The sequence below is a fragment of the Protopterus annectens genome, chromosome 4.part0, assembly GCF_019279795.1.
Source record: "Protopterus annectens isolate FY-2018-M chromosome 4.part0, PAN1.0, whole genome shotgun sequence".
In the NCBI taxonomy this organism is placed as follows: Eukaryota; Metazoa; Chordata; order Ceratodontiformes; family Protopteridae; genus Protopterus; species Protopterus annectens.
This window is the reverse complement of record NC_056733.1, coordinates 260,634,168-260,657,011: the sequence shown is the minus strand read 5'-3', so window position 1 is coordinate 260,657,011 and position 22,844 is coordinate 260,634,168. Positions and strand designations below refer to the sequence as shown.

The window sequence follows — 22,844 nt, the reverse complement described above, 5'->3', positions numbered from 1 at the left end:
AAAATGATGAATTTTAAAAGTATTTCTGGTTTAATATTCAATGAAGAAAAAACTAAAATACTACCTATATATACACGAAAAAATATTCTCATTAGTGATTTTACTAAATATGTACCCAATTCAGGTCAGATAACTTATTTAGGTATAATACTATCTAAAGATATTAAATCTATTATATATAATAATTATAATACCTGTTTTCTTAATATACAAAACCTTTTTAATACCTGGAATAATATGTTTTTTACTATGGAGGAGAGATTTACAATTATTAAAATGATAATATTCCCCAAGATTTTATACTTAATACAATCAATAATACTTTCACCTACAAAAATAATTATCAAGAAATTGAATACACTAATGTTAAATTTCTTATGGGCACCTAATAGACCTAGGATTGCATTAAAGAAACATACTAATTGCTGGTCTCAAGGGGGTATTTCTTTTCCAGACTTTAATTTATATACTATCTCTTCTATTGTAAAAGTTATTACTTTATTAATAGATCAGTCATATGTTGCAAAATGGAAAGATTATTGGGAGCTAATTAGTATGCACTTCATGAAAATCTCCTTAACACATAAAAATATGATTGTAAATAACTCCATGTTATGGTTACTAAAGGAATTTTGTACTTCACCTATTACACCTAAACATATTGTTTGTTACCCATTAAACATTATTATTAGCTATTGTAACTTTATATTCATGCACCCTAAGTATAGGGAATGGAATTTTATTATATTCCCTATAATGTATACTCAGGGTATGCTTTTGTCATCTACTTCTGAAAGAACTCATTTAGCTATAGATAATGATCTAAAGTACTGGTATCAGTTGATATCTGATAATAAAGTTAAAAATCTAGATTTCTTAAAACAAGAATTTGATCTAAGAGAAATTTGCTGGTTAGAGGTTCAGACCTTTAGACAACATCTCATTAATAAAATAGATCTAATGTCTATAACAGTTAAAGAATCTATTCCAACACTGATTGATTACTTGATATTAAATTTACAACATAAAGTTTCTGATAAAGGTAAACTTTCATACATACATAAAATTATCAGACAAGAAACTTTTTACAGTGTAGATTCATACTGGAATTATTTCACTTCTATTAATGGGGATCCACCAAATCAACAAGATAAACAATATATATTGGAATCTGCTTATAGAACTACGTCTTCCATTGTCTGGAGACTTTATACATGGACATTTTTACATAGATCTTTTATACACCTTTGATGATGAATAAAATAAATAATAAAGATAATTTATGTAAGAGATGTAATGTAGAAATTAATGCTGACTGGGCTCATATGTTTTATGACTGTATAAAATTGAAAGAATACTGGAAGTCAATTAATGAATTTTTGCAGGCTCTTTTTACAGATAATTTCATTATTTCTAAATCTCTTATATTATTCAACACACCTGTACCTCAAAGTGTTAAAAGGTTAAGCTTCCCTTGTTATGGTCTATTCTAGCAGTGGCTAGGAAAATAATAACTAGAAATTGGATTTCAGATACACCTCCTTCGTTCAATGAATTTAAAAATGTTATGAATATAGTGTGCCATATGGAAATAAACACAATTAGGACAAGAACAACTAGAAAAACATCTTATTATATTGTATGGGATAATTTACAAAATTTGTTAAAAAAATTCTAATTTCAATAGCACGGTATTTTAGTTTAATTGATCTGATTGTAGTGGATGTCTTTGTAAATACTTTAGTTGTTTTGTTGAATATTATAATAATACCTATTTTTAATTACTTGTATAAAATTGTTATGATATTTCTCTTATATGTTAAAACAATAAACCTGTTTTGAAAAAAAAAAGATTGATTATATCTGATTTTCTAAGATTGGTGAAGATAGGGGAGGCATACATTAACATGGACAGCAGATGTGTTTTTGCTATTTTTTCCCTAGTGCTGTTTGTGAGGAATTGTTTATTTCTATAAAGTCCCCATAGTTTTTTATGTACTTTCTTAATGGTTAGTAAAATGTGATTGTCAAATTTCATGTTGCAGAGTATTTCAACTTCAAGAAGTTTGGTGTGAGTGACAGGAGAGAGAGTTTTATTGTTAGAAGTGATAGTAAACATGGATGTAGGAGTGGTGAGGTTAGTCGGGTGGAATATGAGAAGTTTGATTTTATTAGGGTTTAGTATCAGTTGAGAGTTGGTAAGCCATTCTTCTACAGAAAGGAAATAGGCCTGTGTTTTTAGTTGCAGTTCTTGGAGTGAAGGAGTGGAACAGATTAGTGTTGAGGCATCAGCGTATTGGATGACTGAATCATGTAGAGTAGAGGTGTGGAGGTTGTTAGTGAAGACAGAAAAAAGTAAAGGACCAAGGATGGAGGCTTGGGGCCCATTACAACTGGTAATAAAAGAGAGAGTACTTGCCTCCACTGCACTGCTTGCTGTCTATTTGTTAAATAACTTTGAAACCGGGTAATGGTGGGTTTGCTAAGATTCAATTCTGAGAGGGATGTAATGAGCTTGTTGTGGTTAACCATATCAAATGCCTTAGAGAGGTCAAAAAGGATAGCGGAGACAAAGTTTCCATTGTTTTGTGGTTGTTCACTATATGAGTGAATGACATAAGGGCTGTTGTGGCGCTGTGGTAGGACCTGAAGCCATGTTTAGTATTACTGAGAAGATTGTGGGTGTTAAGAAAATCCATAATTTGTGTGTGTTCACATCTCTCCAGTATTTTGGACAGAGGGGAGAGTATTGCTATAGGCCTATAGTTGGTTAACTCTTTTTAGTTACCCCCTTTGTGGATTGGAATAATATGAGAAACTTTCCAGATCTATGGGACTAGGTTTTCTGATAACTGAACGGTTGATAAGAATGGATAGTGGATATGCAATGGCATCAGTAGCTATTTTCAAAAATTCAGCTGGTAGTTTGTCAGTGGCTAAAATGATAGGTTTTAGTTTCGTAAGGAGTTTTTTAATTTTATCAGTAGGGACAAGATGGAAGGTAAAACCATTGCTTTTAATATGGAAATCAGGTGGTAGGTTGGAGGATGAACAGCTTTGAGAGTTAGAAGTGCAAGAATGGCTTCAGTGAAGAATTTGTTGAAATGAGTGGAAACATTGAGTGAGGTATCTGTTATGGTTGGGTTTCCAGGTGGATAATGTTATTGATTGCTGACCAAAACTTTTTGGGATTGTTTTGGTATCTGGTTTGCATATTGTGGTAGTAGCTAGTTTTATCTATTCTGACACATTTCTTTGCTTTGTTACAGAGATCACGAAATGTCTGTTTGTCTGTAATTGATCCAGTTTTGTGCCAAAGGCCCAGGCTTTATCTCTGGATTTCAGCAGAGATCTAATGCCTTTGTTCATCCAGGGAGCATAGTTGGATTTGGTTATGATGGTTTGGGGGGGCAGGGGGCTGGGAGTTTTAGGACATCTGAAGTTTTGAACGGCTTCTTCTAGTTTAAGGTATTTGAGAGGAGTCCCGTTACAGGCTTTGAGAGTGTTAATAAAGCTAGTTGGATTAAAGTTTTTTTGTTTGTTTCTGATTGACTGGTAATTGGTGGGCTTTTCCTGATATGTGCAATGTCTTATTATAAATGTGTGTAAGTGGTCACTCAGGCTGTCAGGAAGGCAGCCTGATTGACAGATAAGAGTTGGTCTGTTTGTCAGACTCCAGTCAAGTGTTGACTGTCTCTTGGTTGATTTGTTAATTCTAGTGAGAGACTGGATGAGCTGGGAAAATCCATGGAGGTTGGTGAAGTTGGTAGGAGAACTGGAGTTACAAATTAACCAGGCAGTGTTGAAGTCCCCTAAGTTGATGGTTTCATGTTGGAGGAACTCGGAGGCCCATTCGTGTAGGGTGTCCAGAGTAGGTATGTTGTTGCCTTGTGGTATGTAGCAACCGATTATAGCAGCACTTTTTCTAGAGTTAATTTTTAGTTTTGCAAATGGAATTTCTGCATTGGCTAAGATTGGTGTACATGTTTTCTACATTTAGTTGATTTTTAAATAGTGAGACTACACCATATCTCTTTTAAATGCATGATCATTACGTAGGATGTTATAGCCCGGAGCTAGAATTTCATTATTAGAGATGGCAAGTTTAAGCCAAGTTTCAGTTAGTAATACATGGTCAGGGGAATATAGGGAAAGATTAGCGTGAAGATCATGGACTTTTTGGTAATGCTTCTGACATTCAAATTTAGTATCACCAGGTCATTAGCTTTTCTAGGAAATCGCAGTTTGTTAAGAGAAGAATTACTATTACATAAATGGATATTTTTATCAGATGGGCTGGGATTAGGATGTACTAACTGACTGATAATCTAGCTGCAATGTTAGCTTTGGTTCTGATGAGGTTAGTTATGTACCTATCATATTTAGTGGATATTTTATTGATATGGTGTGAGGGTAGGATAGGTTTAAGGGTATGAGGAATGATGTATATATGTAGGATAGTTTTGGTGATGGAGGGGGTGAGAGGTGTAGATATTGTAGAGTAAGTGGTAGAAGTGGCATGGTGAGGTAGTGTGTTGGGTAGGATGTTATGATAAGAGGTAATATGTGTAAGCAATATGAGGACTGTTAGAAGTATTGGCTGTGCAGAAGACTTTAAGTGGGACATATTAAGTAATGAAGTAGGTATAGTTGTTATTTGAAGTATTTGATGCTTAAGTAAACCTTGGTTAGGGTTTAGTATTTGTTAGTAATGGTTATTATGACAGAGCTTAGCAGCAATTCCAGAAACAATCTGGAAAGCCTTCAGGTCAATTCTTCTATGATTAACTTACTTTAAACTGCAACTGAATTGGCTAGAGATTTTCAGTGATGATAAAAGGCCATTAAAATGTGGATATGTCCATTAGATTAAACTGAAGTTTAGGAAGATAATAGTGATAGAGGAAATAGATCAATGCATGCAGGAACCGGGAGGGAGGGAGCGGAACTGGCCAAGGAGTGTGTGCACGCAGTACATTAGAAGCACACAGCTAAAACTATAGCTATTTATGTCAAAGTTATGAGAGTTAGGGCATACATTAGTTATTTTTCACACTGATGGTAACCAGGGGAGGGTCTGTGGTAGGAGTGAACCGGTAGGTCGCACTTCAACTTTTCAGGGGTCGGAGCTAAAATAAAAAGCAAAAAGTATGTAAAACAGAGGTAAGAATTATGGGGGTAGGAAGAGTAGAAAGCTTATATTTATACAATATCAAAAAGCCAGCAACATTCCAAGTAGAGGACAGTGAATTAAGAGTGCTGAGTGCTACTACACAATTGCTGTTTTTGAAACCATACACAATAATTTAGACAATGCAAAAAATAACAATTCATATGAGCTCACTGTAATATATACTTAGGGATCTATTTCCATTTTATACTATATGAAAAAACTGATGCACATATAACAGAATACCAAAATATGACAACTAATATGAGCAGAGCAGTAAAACAACAATTGTTATACTGTATAGCACAGAAGTAAAAATTCATAAAATCAGTTAGTTTTGAGTAATTCTGCCATTATAGCATTAGGATCTTCTATTTTATGACAAATTAGCTTCTTCTACATTCTCCAAACTAGCTGAAGGCATTTTTGAACTGAACTGATAGCATATGACAGGAAAAGAAGTGGCTTCTTGGTCTTTCTGACATTCTTATTAACTTGTGTTAGATACCCACAAAGTTACTTTATTAACATTCTTCCTAAGTTAAAAGATCCTTCACTAATTCTGTGACCTGAATATTTACGGTGAGAGATGACATTCTCAGTGCCTGCTGCTAATGGCTTGTACCCCAACCAGAAGTCAGCAGGTCTGATGTTTGATAATAGAGTGAAGAGAAGTATCTTTGTTTATCTTTGATTTTTTATGTATTAGTAGAATTCCTATTGTTTCACGACTTCACAATTTATGTTTTACCAATGTTCTTCTAAAGACTTTTAGATTTTTCTTTTTTAAATCTGTTTCTTCTGTGTCTGTCATCTGTGAAGCACTTCTGTACTAGATTTTGAGTGCATTCATTCCAGAAGGCTGGGATCTTATATGTATCCAAGCAAAAGCCAGCTGGAAAGAGCTGTTATCTAGACAACCATGGAGGTGTTGGTGCCTGTGTTGTTGCTCATGCTTCCATTCAAGTGCTGTGGGAGGGTGTCCTCATCACAACAAACTGTGGATCTGCCTTTGCTGTCCACACTTGGACCATCTGTGTTTCAGGGTGAACCCTAATTGCCCCAGTCTGGTAAACCACCCACCTTGCAGCCCTCCTGAGATTCTCGGCTATGGGGTCATTTTTGTCATGGTCCTAACCCACACCTAATGGCTGATATGAGTGTCTACATCACCACTGTGACGTCCATTGCCTTCCTAGGATGCATAAACACTTTCACATATACATCCCTAGGGCCATGGTAAAGCTAAGCAAGCATCTTTCTGCTAGCAGCTCTTTTGATATGCAAGTCTTGTCTTGTATGGAAACAATTGTGACCAGCAGATAACCACCACTCCCATCCCTGTCCCCACCATGGGTAAGTTGTAAGTTGTCCATTCCCTTCGCCTGGCTGTTTCGACATGTAAACATCTACTTGAATTTGGGTTATGTAATTCATAGTCATGACGTTTTCCCTGTATATCACAGAGCCTGTTTTTTTTTTTTTTTTGCAATATTAATGACCTTCTATGAGTAAGTAACCTTAAGCCTGCAGACATATACATTGGAATACCATTTTCTGCAGTCCTGGCTTGAGATTTCTAAGCAGTTGTTTTTGATGCGGTTTCTAGCAGTGAAGAGGAACCCCATACAAGACTCATAGAAAGACAAAACAGTATCACAGTCAGAACAAGTAATAAAGTAACTGGAGCATTTTTTTTTTAATCTTAGTGTACTGTGTGAACTACAAGCTGATTTTAACCTATTCATTCACATTTCATTCACATTTCACATAATTCTTAGTAGAAATTCATTAAAGCCTTAATATGGTGTTACATTTTTCTGCCTTTCACTTTGCTCTTCATCATTAGATATGCACTGCTCTAGTTCAGCTTATTTAAAAAAAAAACATTCATCAATTAATATTTAGAATTACCACATGTCATTTAAGATGCTTCCATATTGCAGTAACACAAAGTGTTTCACACCCACAATTGAGGATTTAAATTTTTTAACTCACATTTAATAATGAAGTTTCTCTGGCCTTTGTTGCTCTGGCCCTTTGTTTCCCTCATGACACCTGCATATAGAATAGACGGACATTAATAATGTTGCAGGGGTTGCCAGAACTTATCACATCAGTGGTTATATTTAGGCATAACTCATTTCTTACCTCTGAAAACGTTTTAGATGTAGCAGCTTTAAATGTCAGATGACTTCACAGGCAATTCCTTAGAGAATTATTGACAGAAAATTAATTAGACAGTCAGATTAGATTCCAGAGCAGAACTTTAAGAAATTTCCATATTGTATCTGCTTGATGAGGATGGCAGAAAAGATGGACTGGTTTTAATTCTGTTTCACTGACCTTGTTGCTTTTTGCAGAACACTTAATAAACCCTTCTGAGCATACATATCCCATGGCCATGTTGAGCATAAATGTAAGAATATGGGAGAGAAGAAAATGATATTTTTGCGCATACCCCTACATTTTCTTTTTATTGTTTTTTCGCATTCCATTTATGTTTTTTGTTTGTAAAATTACAGTTTATCACAGTTGCAAAAAATAACGTTAAGGCATAACCCCACTGAACATACTGTGGCTACTGTGCACACATTTTTGTTCTAGTTTTCTCTCTTATTTTGTTGTACCTCTGTGCTTTCCCAGCTGTAGTAATATTTCCTTGTCGCTCTGCTCTACAGTCTGTCTCTTTTTCTAGTAGGACCCCCCCCGCCCAAGGCCAAGAAACCCACAGACAGTACAGTGGTCCTCATGTCCAAAGAAATATAACAGCTTCACAGAAATGGAAAGTATTCCGGGATTGTGGCACACTATCTGTATGTCTGACAGTGAGTGTTGCTATAGAAGTGACTTCTGTGTCTTTCATTAGCTGAACTTTGGATTTTGAGAATATCCTTCTTTGTCTGTAATAGTCAGGACTGTTCAGTTTTGCTTGTCTCAAACTGGCTTACACTTTACTAAATGCCAACCAAATCTGTCCCTCCCAGCTGAGGTAAAACGATATTTGGTATTTCGGATCCCTTCAGTAGCGAACATGTTATGTATTATTAAATGGTATTTCGGACCCCTTCAGTAGCGAACATGTTATGTATTATTAAATGGTATTTCGGATCCCTTCAGTAGCGAACATGTTATGTATTATTAAATGGTATTTCGAATCCCTTCAGTAGCGAACATGTTATGTATTATTAAATGGTATTTCGGACCCCTTCAGTAGCGAACATGTTATGTATTATTAAATGGTATTTCGGATCCCTTCAGTAGCGAACATGTTATGTATTATTAAATGGTATTTCGGACCCCTTCAGTAGCGAACATGTTATGTATTATTAAATGGTATTTCGGATCCCTTCAGTAGCGAACATGTTATGTATTATTAAATGGTATTTCGGATCCCTTCAGTAGCGAACATGTTATGTATTATTAAATGGTATTTCGGATCCCTTCAGTAGCGAGCATGTTATGTATTATTAAATGGTATTTCGGATCCCTTCAGTAGTGAACATGTTATGTATTATTAAATGGTATTTCGGATCCCTTCAGTAGCGAACATGTTATGTATTATTAAATGGTATTTCGGATCCCTTCAGTAGCGAACATGTTATGTATTATTAAATGGTATTTGGATCCCTTCAGTAGCGAACATGTTATGTATTATTAAATGGTATTTCGGATCCCTTCAGTAGCGAACATGTTATGTATTATTAAATGGTATTTCGGATCCCTTCAGTAGCGAACATGTTATGTATTATTAAATGGTATTTCGGATCCCTTCAGTAGCGAACATGTTATGTATTATTAAATGGTATTTCGGACCTCTTCAGTAGCGAACATGTTATGTATTATTAAATGGTATTTCGGATCCCTTCAGTAGCGAACATGTTATGTATTATTAAATGGTATTTCGGACCCCTTCAGTAGCGAACATGTTATGTATTATTAAATAATCATCAAATAATTTATCATGGCAGCATCACTAAGACTCCTGATAAGAACTGGCCAGTACACTTGTAAGGTAAAGAGAAGGGTAGTTTTGTCATGTTTCCACACTGTTGCTCTGAGACTTGATCTGTACCTCCTGTGTCCCCCACTGCCACCATTTTAACCATAAATTGTGACGAGGGCAACACAACTGAACTTCTGTTACAGTTTTTTTTTCCCATGGACTTTACAAAGTACATGTATTCGAACATGCAAATAATCAAACTAAATTTAGGAGGAAACAGCTAAATGCTAAGTTCTAGTTAATCATCTAAGCATCTGAAATAGGTCCACAGTACAAGACACCGAGAGACATTTGTCATACTGATTCAAAATTCAGCACTAAGTAGGAAAACACTATTCAAGTTCTTAAAGAACAGTAATCCATGGCAAGTAAAATAAATTGTAAAGTAGAGAAAGTTCAGAAGCAGCTAGATGCTGCTATTTTCAAATTAAAATTGCTTCTGAATTAAAAAAAAAATACAATATTTTCAAAATACAAATCAGCTCTTAAAGGATTTCTGTGGTGGGCAGGTCATCATGCTGTATAGTGGTCCCACCCAATGTGTCATCTGTAGTCTATGTGGGATACCTGGAGAATGCACTGTGGTGGTGCGTAATACTAGTGTACTGCTGCCACGTAAGTGTCACATTGTAGTGCTATGAACTATAAACATACATATGTCATACACATAACATCCCCTGTTTACAAGTAAGGTAGCAGTGATACGTTCTACCATCAGTCATGTGCTGCTTTAGCTTCTCCTCAGATATTGTGCTAGTGCCCATACATTATGCTGTATTATACAACAGGGTCACATTGAATAGAGTCCAGCTGGTTGTATTCTCCTTAAAGATATAACATTCGTGCTAGCACTGTAATGGTCATCACGGTTGTTTTGGGTCATTTCTCACCATCTTCCAGGTGTATTTCTGCAGGAAGAAGCTTGCAACTGTGTAACATCTGGTCATCCTGTATTCAAATCAGTTTGCTTAGGTTCTCTAATTGCTTTAAGGCTTTGCTTTGCAGCAAAAAAAGAAAAAGAAAAAAAAGAGGTTTTAATCAGATGCAGAACTTAGTCATGTGGATTTACACAAACACAAGCATTCTGTGTCTGCAAGCATTACACTATACTTTAAACAAGCAATAATGCCCAACAGAGTGGACATTATCTGAGAATTAATGCCTGTACAGCAGCTTTGGTCCTTAAAACCCCTTGTCAGATGTTTCCCCTGATAACGTCCACTGTGGAAGGCATTATTGCACTTAAAGCATGAACTCTCTGTTAAATAATTTTGTATTTGTTTTTTCTTTTTTTTTTATTACTGTATACTTTTTATGTTTTTGATATAAAATAGTTCCTGCACCTAATGGCTCAAACTTGCTGTTTAGTTATTTATTTATTTATTTGACATTTTATTACCGGGGAAGTTTGACTGGGCTAGAAAGTGCCCATTTTCAGCAGAGGCCTGGGGAGAAAAGCTCTACAATCATAGTCTTTCAAAAATCAATTACAGATATTTTAAATCACAAAGTATCATGTTATACTACAAAACATAGTAATAAAAATGTTGTAATGAGAAAAACATAGAAAATTTGTTTCATAGTAGAGTGCAACGAAAAACAATATAGAAGTTAGAGAAAATATGTGATGAAAAACTCATTAGTCCTATTGTTTATTACATGGATTATTATGTGATAAATTATACCTGAGACAATTGTAATAAGATATTTAAAAGAGATATTAGAGATTAAATGATTAAAGACAGTGAGATGAAATTGAGCGCTGTCTTAATATGAGAGGTGGTGTTCATATTATGGTTATAGAAGGAAGAAGGATGGAGAGAAGGAGATTATAAAATGAGTGCAGGGTTGGTTGTCTTCAGGTAACTTAGGTGAGCAGGAAGGAAAGAGAAAGAGGTAGAGGAAAGGTCTGCAGAGATGAAGTAAGTGGATAAGGTAACGGAGTGGGAAAAACAAAAGAAAGGAGTGGAGTAGGAGGTTGGAGAGGGTTGTGAAGTGTGTCTTGGGTTGAAGGAGATGAGTGAAGTATAGTGAGTAAATTCAACCAGGATTGAAGCAGGAGCAGGTCCATGATTTTGTAAAGTCTTCTTTTAGGGAGCATTTAAAGGTAGGTATGTAATAAATAGTTCTGGTGGTTAGAGGTAAGAAGTTCCATTTTATTTTGCTAATGAGTACAAGTATAGGCTTTGTCCTGGGGATTTATTTGGTTTATTTATGTTGAGAAGTTATTTGTCTTCTGATCTGCGAGTTCTTTTAGTGAAATACAAGTTGATTTAAGGGGCAAGAGCTGGGTAGGCTAATTGTTTGTGTACGATTTTATGTACTGTTATAAGTTGAATATAGGAGGTGGAGGGGCGAGTTCCACCCAGCTAAGGGTATGCAGAGCTTTACAGTGATGGGTAAAGGAGGATGAATTAGTAGCAAACTTAGCAGTTTTGTTGTAGCAGCTTTCAAGTTTGTTTTTGTATAGAGGGTTTTATATTGGTTAGAATTGGTGCTCCGTAGAGTAGGAAGGGCAGAAGGTAGGTTTTAGGCTAGAGTAATTTTTGTGGCTGTGGTCAGACTTTTTTTGTATAGCATGCCTAATTTTTTTATGTGTTTTCTTAATATTGTTTTGAATGTGGTGGTCAAATTTAAGGTTATCATCTATTATGACTCCTTATAGTTTGGTATGATAGACATTCAATTTCAGTGCCATTTGCTGAAAATATTTTGAAAGATGCTTTGTTAGGGGTGTGAGTTTTTGGGGTAAAGAGGAGGAGATTGTTTTTTGGGGGTTGAGCAAGAGTTGTGCTCTTCTAAGCCACGTTTCAATGGAGATGACAACTTGTTGAGCGATTTCTTGGAGGTGAGTAAATATGTTTGAAGAGCAGATAATGGTAGATTCATCTGCATATTGAATCAAGGTGCCTTCACAAGAAGATTAATGTAGGTTATTGACAAAAATATTGAATGGTAGAGGGTCAAGGATGATCGTTGTGGAATTCCTGTGGAAGTAGGAAGGTTTGCAGAGATGGATCCTTGCCATTTTACAGCTTGTTGCCTGTTGGCAAGGTAGTTAGAGAACCATTGAATAGATGAAGATGATAGACCCAGGGTGGCAAGTTGATTGAGAAGTTTAGCGTGAGAGACCATTTCAAATTCTTTTGATAGCTCTAGAAATACTGCAGGTATAAGTTTATTAGAGTTGCAAGCTGTTTTGAAAGTGTCTGTAAATAATAGTTATGCAGTGGAGGTGCTGTGGTCTGGCCAGAATCCATGTTGCGTACTGGTGATTAGCTTATTTTGTAAGAAATAGTGGAAATATTGTTGATGTATAAATATTTCAAGTTTTTAGAGAGGGAAGACAAGATGGCTATAGGACAGAAATTTGTAATGCTAATGGAATTACTTCCTTTATGTAAGTGATAATATGCATCGTTTTCCAATAGTTAGGGACACAGGATTTTGTTATTGATATGTTAAGAATACTGACTGGGTATGTTATTGCATCTGCAGCTAGACTTAGGTATTTCTAAAGAATGTTGTCAGCTGAGGAGGAACAAAGTTTTAGTTTATGTAAAAGCTTTTTTATGAGAGTTAGATAAACGTGTTGAAAGGTAAAGTGGGTAGAGTTGTCTATGTGTGTATCAGAGAGGTTGCAGCTAGGTGTGTTTTGTGAAGGAGATGTGCTAGGGTCTAAGGTAGGGGACGTTAGGTGAGTTTAAGGTTAACTATGCATTCTGTGAAGTATGTATTGAAATAGGTAGCTGTTTGATGAGGAAGAATGTCTGGGTATGGGCTGGGATCATTTTTTTGTAAACAGACAAAAGGAAAAACTGTTGCAAAACACGAAGATGCCAAACAGGAACAAAAGGATGAGCCACTCCACAGTAAAAAATGCACCTATTAAGGCCAAATTCAATAAAACCATTTCTGGACTTTATTGAAGAAAATGAAACAAATGATAAGCGCTTTCGTCCTGATCACTTCAGAACTTCATCAGATAATGAATTAATTTACACAAACCATTTATATAGTACAGAGAAAACTGGGTAAAACTGTCATTAAAAGTTAATAAGTTATTTAAAATGACACACCCCCTTAAAGAAAAATCATGTAAAAAACATAATTTATATATGAAAACTGGTTAAAATGCATAAATAAATGTGGAAAATTCAAGTTGTATTCTAAAAACGTAATAAAATATATAATTTAATAGTACAGAAGAAATATAAAATTGTTTTAAAAAGAAACACTGTTATCTTTCTAAAGCTTTTAGTTTCAACAGAGAGCTAATGGAAATGTGTTCATTTAAGCCTGGCCAACTTGATGCATTGAGACGCAGTTGCCAGTAAACCTCTCTTCTTTCTAACAAAAGTGACCAGGCACTAATTCGAGGTTCTGTTTTAATATTGTCAATGACAGTGAAATGAAGAGTGACCAGTATTTTCCATAATGTGTTTACTAAGTGCATTTGTATCTTTTTTTGATTTTATTTCATACAAATGTTTGCAAATTCGGTTCTTTAATTTACGGTCAGTTTTTCTAATGTAAAAACAGCTACAACAGTTACAGAGGGCACAATAAATAATCTTTTCAGATCGCAGTTATATTTTTGATGTCATTTCACTTCAATGTTGTTTATTAGAAAAATGCCGCCTTCCTTAATGTGTTTACAATATTTACACATGCCACACTTTTTCATGTGCCCAACATTATTCACTCCCTTTGGTTTCATCTCAAAAATGTTTTTTAAGTTTCTGCCTTTCTTGAATACTATGCTGGGGTGTGAATCAATAAAAGGTCTAAGGGCTTTCTCTTGGTTTAGAATGGTCCAATTCTTTTCCAAGATTTTCCTTAATGCAAAACTGTCATTGGTATATTGGTATGCTACACTCGTTTTTTTGGACGATATCTTTATTTTGTGGGAGGGACCCCCAGAACATATAGTATATTAAATATCATACATGAATTCCACCACCACCATCTTGAAATTCACACACAACTACAGTATGGACCAGCTGTCTTTCCTAGATATTCTTCTCATCATACCAACAACAAATTTGTTTCAAAAATATACAGAAAGGAAACCTATTCCAACTCCTTACTTTATTTTTCAAGTACACATTCAATGAAACAGAAAAAAGCTGTTGTAAAGGGACAATTTGTGAGGGCGGCCCAAATGGTATCTGTTATGGATGATTTCCTTAGCGAATGTGACAATTTGAAAGCCATGTTTTCAAGAAGATGCTACCCATGCAAGTTTATTACTGACATTATGTTAGAGGTAGTAAATAAAAGGGAGAGAGAGCATTTTAGCCCCTTAATAACAGACATTGATAACAGTATCACCAATACCAATAATTTTATCCAGTCTTTAAGTGTGCAGAATCAAGAACTTAAAAGGGACTAGAAGACATCTTTTATTACTATATATATATATATATATATATATATATATATATATATATATCTATACCAATGACAGTTTTGCATTAAGGAAAATCTTGGAAAAGAATTGGACCATTCTAAATCAAGAGAAAGCCATTAGACCTTTCATTGATTCATACCCCACCATAGTATTCAAGAAAGGCAGAAACTTAAACATTTTCGAGATGAAACCAAAGGGAGTGAATAATGTTGGGCACATGGAAAAGTATGGCATGTGTAAATATTGCAAAGCCATTAAGGAAGGGGGCAGTTTTCTGATAAACAACATTGAAATGAAATTACATCAAAAACGTAACTGTGGATCTGAAAAGATTATTTATTGTGCCCTCTGTAACTGTTGTAGCTGTTTTTACATTGGAAAAACTGACCGTAAATTAAAGAACCGAATTTACGAACATTTATATGATATAAAATCAAAAAAAGATACAAATGCACTTAGTAAACACATTATGGAAAATACTGGTCACTCTTTTCATTTCACTGTCATTGACAATATTAAAACAGAACCTCGAGGTGGTGCCTGGTCACTTTTGTTAGAAAGGAGAGAGGTTTACTGGCAACTGCGTCTCAATGCATCAAGTTGGCCAGGCTTAAATGAACACATTTCCATTAGCTCTCTGTTGAAACTAAAAGCTTTAGAAAGATAACAGTGCTTCTTTTTAAAAAAATATATATATTTCTTCTGTACTATTAAATTATATATTTTATTACATTTTTAGAATACAACTTGAATTTTCCACATTTATTTATGCATTTTAACCAGTTTTCATAACTAAAGCATGTTTTTTACATGATTTTTCTTTAAGGGGGTGTGTCATTTTAAATAACTTATTAACTTTTAATGATTGTTTTACCCAGTTTCCTCTGTACTATATAAATGGTTTGTGTAAATTAATTCATTATCTGATGAAGTTCTGAAGTGGTCAGGACAAAAGCGCTTATCATTTGTTTCATTTTCTTCAATAAAGTCCAGAATTGGTTTTATTGAATTTGGCCTGAATAGGTGCATGTTTTACTGTGGAGTGGCTCATCCTTTTGTTCCTGTTTGGTATCTTCATGTTTTGCATAATTTTTTTGTACCTGGGTTGATGAGAGAGGATATGGAGGACCAAAATATTTTAGGGTTGTTTTCATGGTTATCTTGTAGGTGAGTGCAATAAGACTTTTTCTCTCTATTAACTTCTTTCTTGACTTGATTTTGTAACTGTCTGAATAGTTGCCAATCTCTGTCATTTTTTTTCTTTTGCCAGATAATCCATGCTTTGTTTCTGTCTTTCATAAGGAGCTTGCACTGATTAGTGAGGCATGGGGTATGGCTGTTTTTAATCATTTTTGTACACTGTGTGGCTAAGGTGTTAAGAATGTTTAGAAATGCCACATTGAAGTATTCAACTGCATCATTTAAGGAGACTGTTTTTAGAGTGGACCAGTTAACTGCTTTCAGAGCTTCATTGAAAGACTCTTTGGAGAAATTGGAGAGATTACAGGTAGTTTTGAACTTGTGTTCCATTGTTAGTTGTGTAATACTCTTATGGGTATAAGCTGGCAGGTGATCACTTAGTGTATCAGGGAAGGTACCTGAGGAGATAAGATTAGATGGGCTGGTTACCAGAATCCAGTCCAGGATAGATTGTTGGGAGTTAGTTTTGCCATGTCTTGTTTGTTTGTTAATAAGTTGAGAGAGTCCAAAGAGGTTTATGCTGTTGATTGCTGAATTTGTAGATAAAGACTGCCAGTCAATGTTAACGTCACCCAGGAGGATAATTTCATTTGTGATTGTATCTGCTATCTAGGATAGTATGTCTTTAAGTATTGGAATATTCTGTCCTGGGGGTTTATATAGCACAGCAATGGATATGGTTTTGGCTCTATTAAGTTTTAGGAATGAGATTAGGATTTTTGCTTTTCCAAAAATTGGGACTGTCCCTGTACAGAGAGCTACTGTGAACATATTGGGGAAGTTTACAGCTATTCCACCTGCTTTGTATGTGTTCTATCAAGCCAGGGGGTAGTATTTCACCATCTTTTATTTCAGACTTTAGCTATGTCTCTGTTGTGGCTAGGTTGCCTGGGTCGTGTTGAGTAATCCAGGCGTAATAATCTGTGATTTTGCTGCATATGCTTCTAAGATATAGAGTGCCTATTTTTAAATTTTGGGGGGCATTCTTTGGTGTGGATTTGGTTAGGACTTGAGTTGGGGTGGATGTCATCACGTTGATGTATGGTGAAGAAAGATTGTTTGTTTATTATGGCATTTCTAGCAGAGAAGGGGTAGAAGTATTACTTTGACATTGGGGCTGCCACTTTTTAGTATTTTGGGGTTATAATATAACAGTGGAATGGAGTTATGGAAAATAAGCTTAAAGAGATTTTTGAGTAGCTAGTGGGAAAATGGTTGATAGGTGAGGATAAAGTAATGGTTGAGGTGTGCTTATTTGTTATTACTACTGCTGGGGATGTTAGGAATGGGAGGAGAAGGATGAACAAGGTGATACTGGAAGGAATCAGCATGTTTAGTGTTGTGAAAATCTAGTAGGTAATGAGCAGCAGGAGTGGCCTTAGGTCAACTGGTACCCTAGGCAAAAGGGATCCACGGCGCACCCCACCACACCACCAGGTGCCCCCATCCTGGTCTACCTACACCAAATAAATACTGGAAAAGTGCCCCTACTAGACTGGTGCCCTAGGCGGCTGCCTAGTTGGCCTTTGCCTAAGGCCGGCTATGATGAGCAATGATAATAGTGTGGAATAGAGTTCAGTTTTGATGGGGAGGCAGCAGAGAGAAATTGGAGAAGGAATTTAGAACAGAAGTGGGTGGGGTGGTATACTGAGATCAGTCTCTGACTGGATAATACCGTTAGGGAGAGGATAGGAGGATGAGTAGAAGAGGCAACACAAAAACACACACACACACACACACACACACACACACACACACACACACACACACACACACACACACACACACACACACACATGTCCCCAGCAGTTACAACCACATTGTTGACAGAATCTACCTCAGATGTCTTAATATGATCAGATTAATAAAAAAAATCATACAATGCAAGGGTGTTAGGCTGGGCAATTATAGTACAATTATTATATAATTATATAGTTAATAATATTAATATAATGTATATAATTGATACATCCAATAAAGATATCTGATAATGTACCTATAAGAGGAAAGATATAAATGCAAGGAACTAAAATAAAATAAAGGCATTGGTGTTTTCCCTACATAGAGAATAGGTAATAAGTAAAATTTGAGACTTATCAGGTTCATAGGTATGTAGTAGGCTAATGACCATTGTGGTCTTTATCAGCCTAGACAAACATCCTCGTTGTATCCAGCACATTTATGTGCCTTAGAGGGTGTTTTAAGGGGACAGTGTAAGCTATGGCATGATTTACAGGCTCCCTCTGTCCATTAGAGACATATTTGCTGACCTGGAGTATACTTCCGATTCCTCATCCACAGATCCAGATTTCTGTTGAATAGGGTTAGGGAAGAGCCCTGCTTCCAGAGGAGAGGAATTCTCTAAGACACATACCTGTCCCTCCAATGTGTCCTTTTTATGTCACAAGCAGTGTTTAAATTCCTAGATCATTTAGTTCTGAGTAATATTTGTTTTGTGGATATGAAAAAAGTCCATCAGAGTGGAATCCAAGGATGCATTATATGCTAGGCATAGATCGCCTGTCAACAGTATGTAGGAAACAGAGTATAGAGATGGGGCTTTGAAGTGGTCTGATCTGCACTGGATATACTGTTTATACCCTGTATTATTTTTGTGAGGAAGCTGTGCGACTTTCCAGTTGTTGAATGTGCCTTATCAAGTATATACCGAGGGGGGTGTTGTACTCAGTGACTGGCCTGGTGAGGGGTGAGTGCAGTGGAATGATGACTTCCTTAGACCTAAATGCTTGCTTCTAAGTTGAGCAACATAGAGTGATTTCCTTACTACCTTAGACACATGTTGGTCAAAGGCCAGGTTATTATCTACATATGTGGCCAACTCCGTGACTACTGGTTCTCTTAGGGGGGTGTTATTGATGAGGTAATTTCCTAGAGTGGCTGACTTCCTAAAGGGTACTATTATGCATTTGTTGACACTGGCTTTTAAGCCATGGCTTTGGCACCAGTCATTTATCTGTATCAATCCTTCCTGTAGGGTTTTAGTGTCTTAGGGGGAATTTTATGACTGCTCTTGGTTTGCAGTCATCTGCAAACTTGGTCAGCTAGAGGCCATTGGTCAACCTCTCTCCTAGAATGGGCAAGCCATATGATATTCACTTTGGGATAAAATGAACATGGATTGTAAAAGTATAGTGGAATTAAAGGAGATCAAAAGATGTGGGAGAAAACTAAAAACTGTTTAGTAGGTTTGTCAAAAGTTAACATTTGCAGAGGAGGGTTGGCTTACAGATCAAGAAGTGTAACTGTGCCCCTTTTCTTGACACAGAGGTATAAAGCCCAGCTATGACTCAGATGACCCAGGAGCTAGATAAAATGGGTTGGAAGAATGGGAGTGAGCAGCCGGAGTGAGGAGCATATGGCTCACCCATTCTGGGAGCGAGGTGGCTTGGCTCGTTGCTTGGGCCACACCCAGTGAGAGCTCTGGGTGGTGCAGCCTACAGAGTCTAGACTAAAGGAATGTGTTGCTGTATTGCAATAGGATTGCTGCATAGAACAGAGGTCAGTCAAGCATGGTAGCTACCAGGGGGTGTTAGGACCACTTGGGACTTGGGGGAGGGACTTTAATGTCAACATGGAAGATGGCCCTGTGATTGGCTTTCACCTCACAGAAGAACAAACAGGCCAGTGATGGCTTTCATCCCTGTAAGGAACAGTGGGGCTCATATGTCATGGGAGTCTGTTGGTCAACAGAAGGCGGGACTGCAAACAAAAAAGAGACACGACTGCCGAGTGCTAACTGCAAAATAAGTGAGCATTTGGAGAATATGTATGAGTTGAGTAAAATTGCATGTAACTAGTTTTTTTTTCTTTTTTTTATGACAATTATCTTAGAGTGCACAGATTTTTAGTGGAAAGTTGAAAGAGATGTGGCAATAAGGTTAACTAGGAATCCTAAAGAGACAGTGGAGATATTTCAGCAATTTTTATGAAAACTCTTTATAGAACAGAGGAATATGGAAATTGCGAAGAGACGCATTTGGGAGCATTTTGGGGAATATTGAATATTCTAAAGTTTGGTAAAGTGGAAGCTCAATAGTTAACAGTCACAATAGATAAAGGGGAAATTAAAAAAATATGATGTAGAACCAAGCAGTAGGAAAATCACAAATAATCGATCAAATTTACTTAGAAATTATGAATTTAGCAGGAAGGAAGTCGGAAACCACTGTTTTAATACTGGTTTGAAAGTGAGAGAAAGAAGTTGGTAGTGGTACTATGGTCAAAGGAAGGCAAGGATCCTGCAAATCCTGCCTCGTGTAGATTAATTTTAATGCTGAATCATGATTGCAAAATGTTTGTGTTTATATTAGCTAAGAACGTGACAAAAAGTTTTAGCAAATTTGGTAGATATACAGCAGTGTGTTTTTGGGGATGTGGAGACAAACATTTGATAACATTAAATTTAATCATGATGGTTCAGAGTGAATCAGAAAGCAATATATACATACACATATATGTATATATAAAACCTTTGTTATTGTTGATTAATTTGGATGCTGATAAAGTGTTTAATAGTGTTTATTAGGAATTCATGTGTAGGGCAATGTTAGCATATAGATTCCCAAACAGTAACAGTTAAGAAGAATATATGTTTGATTAGAGACAAAAATGAAGGTGGAAGAAGTCCTTTCTGTCATCTTGAGTTTGAATACAGGGACCAGGTAGGGTTGTCCTCCTCCTTATGTGCTGTACACTTGGAATATTTAGCTAAAAAGATAAGGGATATGCACCTACGGGGATATAATAGCCAGAAAATGTAGCTTTGTTTGTAGATGATGTTATCCTGTGTTTGATAAATGCTTAATTTGACATTAGGATGCTGTAGTATATTTTAAAACAGTATGAAATATTTTCAGTGTGTAAAGTAAGAGCTATAAAACAAAGGCAATAGCAGTAACTTATGTGCCTACACATGAACTAGTTCAGCAATTCCCATATTTATGGGGACGTGAAAAGATGAAGTGTTTAGGCATTTGGATTAAAATAGGCTTGGTTATGGCAGCTAAGGAAATGTGGGAAAAGCCCAAACAGGAGTTTAAAAATAAAATAAGAGCTTGGAAACTCATGGCCATGGATATGGACAGTAAGATACAGACAGTGACTTTTTTTTAGTTTCTTTGCTCCTGTACATGGATCAGGCTTACTCTCAGTAGCTAGAAATAAATTGAGGGTACTAATTAATAAAGAGTTGAAGGAATGGATTTGGGAAGGGAAGAGAGCAAGAATAAAGTGCGAAAAGTTGATTCTTTCCATTGAACAGGGTGGTTTAGGGCTACCTGCTTTGAGGAATATTTTAAAGCTACACAATTGAGACTTTTATTTATAGCACAAACAGAAGGACTGTAGATCAAAGCAGAATAAAATGATGGTTGAGCAAGGTGGAAGTAAGACTGATGCAAAGAGGTTAGGGCTTTGGAATCAAGCTCTTAAGGGGAATAGAAGTAACTGTAGAGTATTATATAAAGATTAAACCACCCAGTGGTGTGAACATTGGGTTTAGATGATTCTCACTGTTGATGTGACACTCCCAACTAAATGCATAACAATGGGAAAAGGGGATTTAAGGATGGATGGATGGATTAAACCAGTGAGGAAGTGGAGAGGGAGTAGAGAAAGGAGATTTTGTCAACAGGAATTCATAGAAAAGTACAGAAAGCAGGTAAGAGATAGAAGGAAATAACTGGAAGAAACTAAAAAAAGGGATGCGCTACAGTACCAAATTAGTTGGAAAGGAAAAGTAATAGATTGGGAAGAACTCAATTAAGTGTCTGAACTGCAGGTCAGAGAATGCCTTCCATATTAGGGTGGAGGGGAGTACTAAGTGAACAACCAGCTCTTTTTGGGTTTTTAGTGGAATCGAGAACAAAAAATGCCATCAAGAAAGGGATAATTAATAAGACATATAGGATGTTACTTAGCTATAAAAACAATCACAGGAGATTAGAAAAGACTGGGAGGGAAAATCAGAATGACCAATTGCAAAAGAACAGTGAGAGAAATGTGTAAAACATGGGTATGCTACAAAGTCCAGAAGGTTTAAGATATTTGTATGAAAATGTTTATGTGAGTACTTTTATACTCCAGAGTAGACTTCAGAGGATTTTCTTTGAAAAATAGATCAGATGTTGTAGATGTGAAGGGAATGAGAAATGAAACTGTGAACAAATTGTCTGGGAATGTGTGGAGTTAACTGAGTCTAAGACTCGCTACAGACTGTTGTGGTGCAATTGTTGGGGAACATATATTAACTAAGGAGATGGTGCTTTTGAGTTAGTGTCTAGGTTTAGGCTTGTTGAGACATTATAAGTCCTTATTAAGTATAATATTACTAGCAACCAAAAAGGCAATTTCATGAATGTGGAAATCAAACATTAAATCAGCTGTAAATTAAATACTGAATACTGTAAAGGAAATAAAATATGTAGAAGTGGGGTTATTACAGGATAGGGAAGGTAATTGTCGTAAAAATGCTGCATGAAGGAACAGTATAAACAAAATAATGCTCAGATGACTAAATAAGTAGGCCAGTAGGAAATGAAAAGTATAGTAATGTGTTTTTCTGATGCACAAGAGTAAACGAATAGAGCTGTGATGAAAACTGTGTGTATAATACATACATATGATACTGGAAAGTGTTATTGTAATCTTTCTTCATTGTTGTTACTTGTGAGTTTGTATTACAAATGAAGTGTGATAACTAGATAAAGCTCCTTAAAAAAGAATGTAACCCTTGATGGACAGGTAGGGTGGGCAGATAACAGCAGGCTGTCCACCTCACTCTGCATGAGATATGATGAGTGAAATGAACCATCTAGATAGGGTGATAGCTCAGTCAAGATATTCAAGGCTTGTCAGAGGGGAGATTTCAAAAAATGTCAGTAGCTGGCCAAGTCCTAGTTTGTCACACATTTCTAAATATTAATTGCTACAAAACTACAATGTTGAATAGAAGCATTTGCTTATCATAGCTGACATTTTCATATCCTAGCTGAGGCATGTTTGCACAGCTCCAGGTGATGGAAGAACCTTTGGCT

At 36.0% G+C, this 22,844-nt stretch overlaps 1 protein-coding gene across 2 annotated transcripts in view; it reads left to right on the top strand.

The window, feature by feature from the left end:
• Positions 1-22,844, top strand: part of RNFT2 (ring finger protein, transmembrane 2) — a 926,866-nt gene that overhangs the window by 182,284 nt on the left and 721,738 nt on the right. The gene's annotated exons all lie outside the window — the stretch shown is intronic.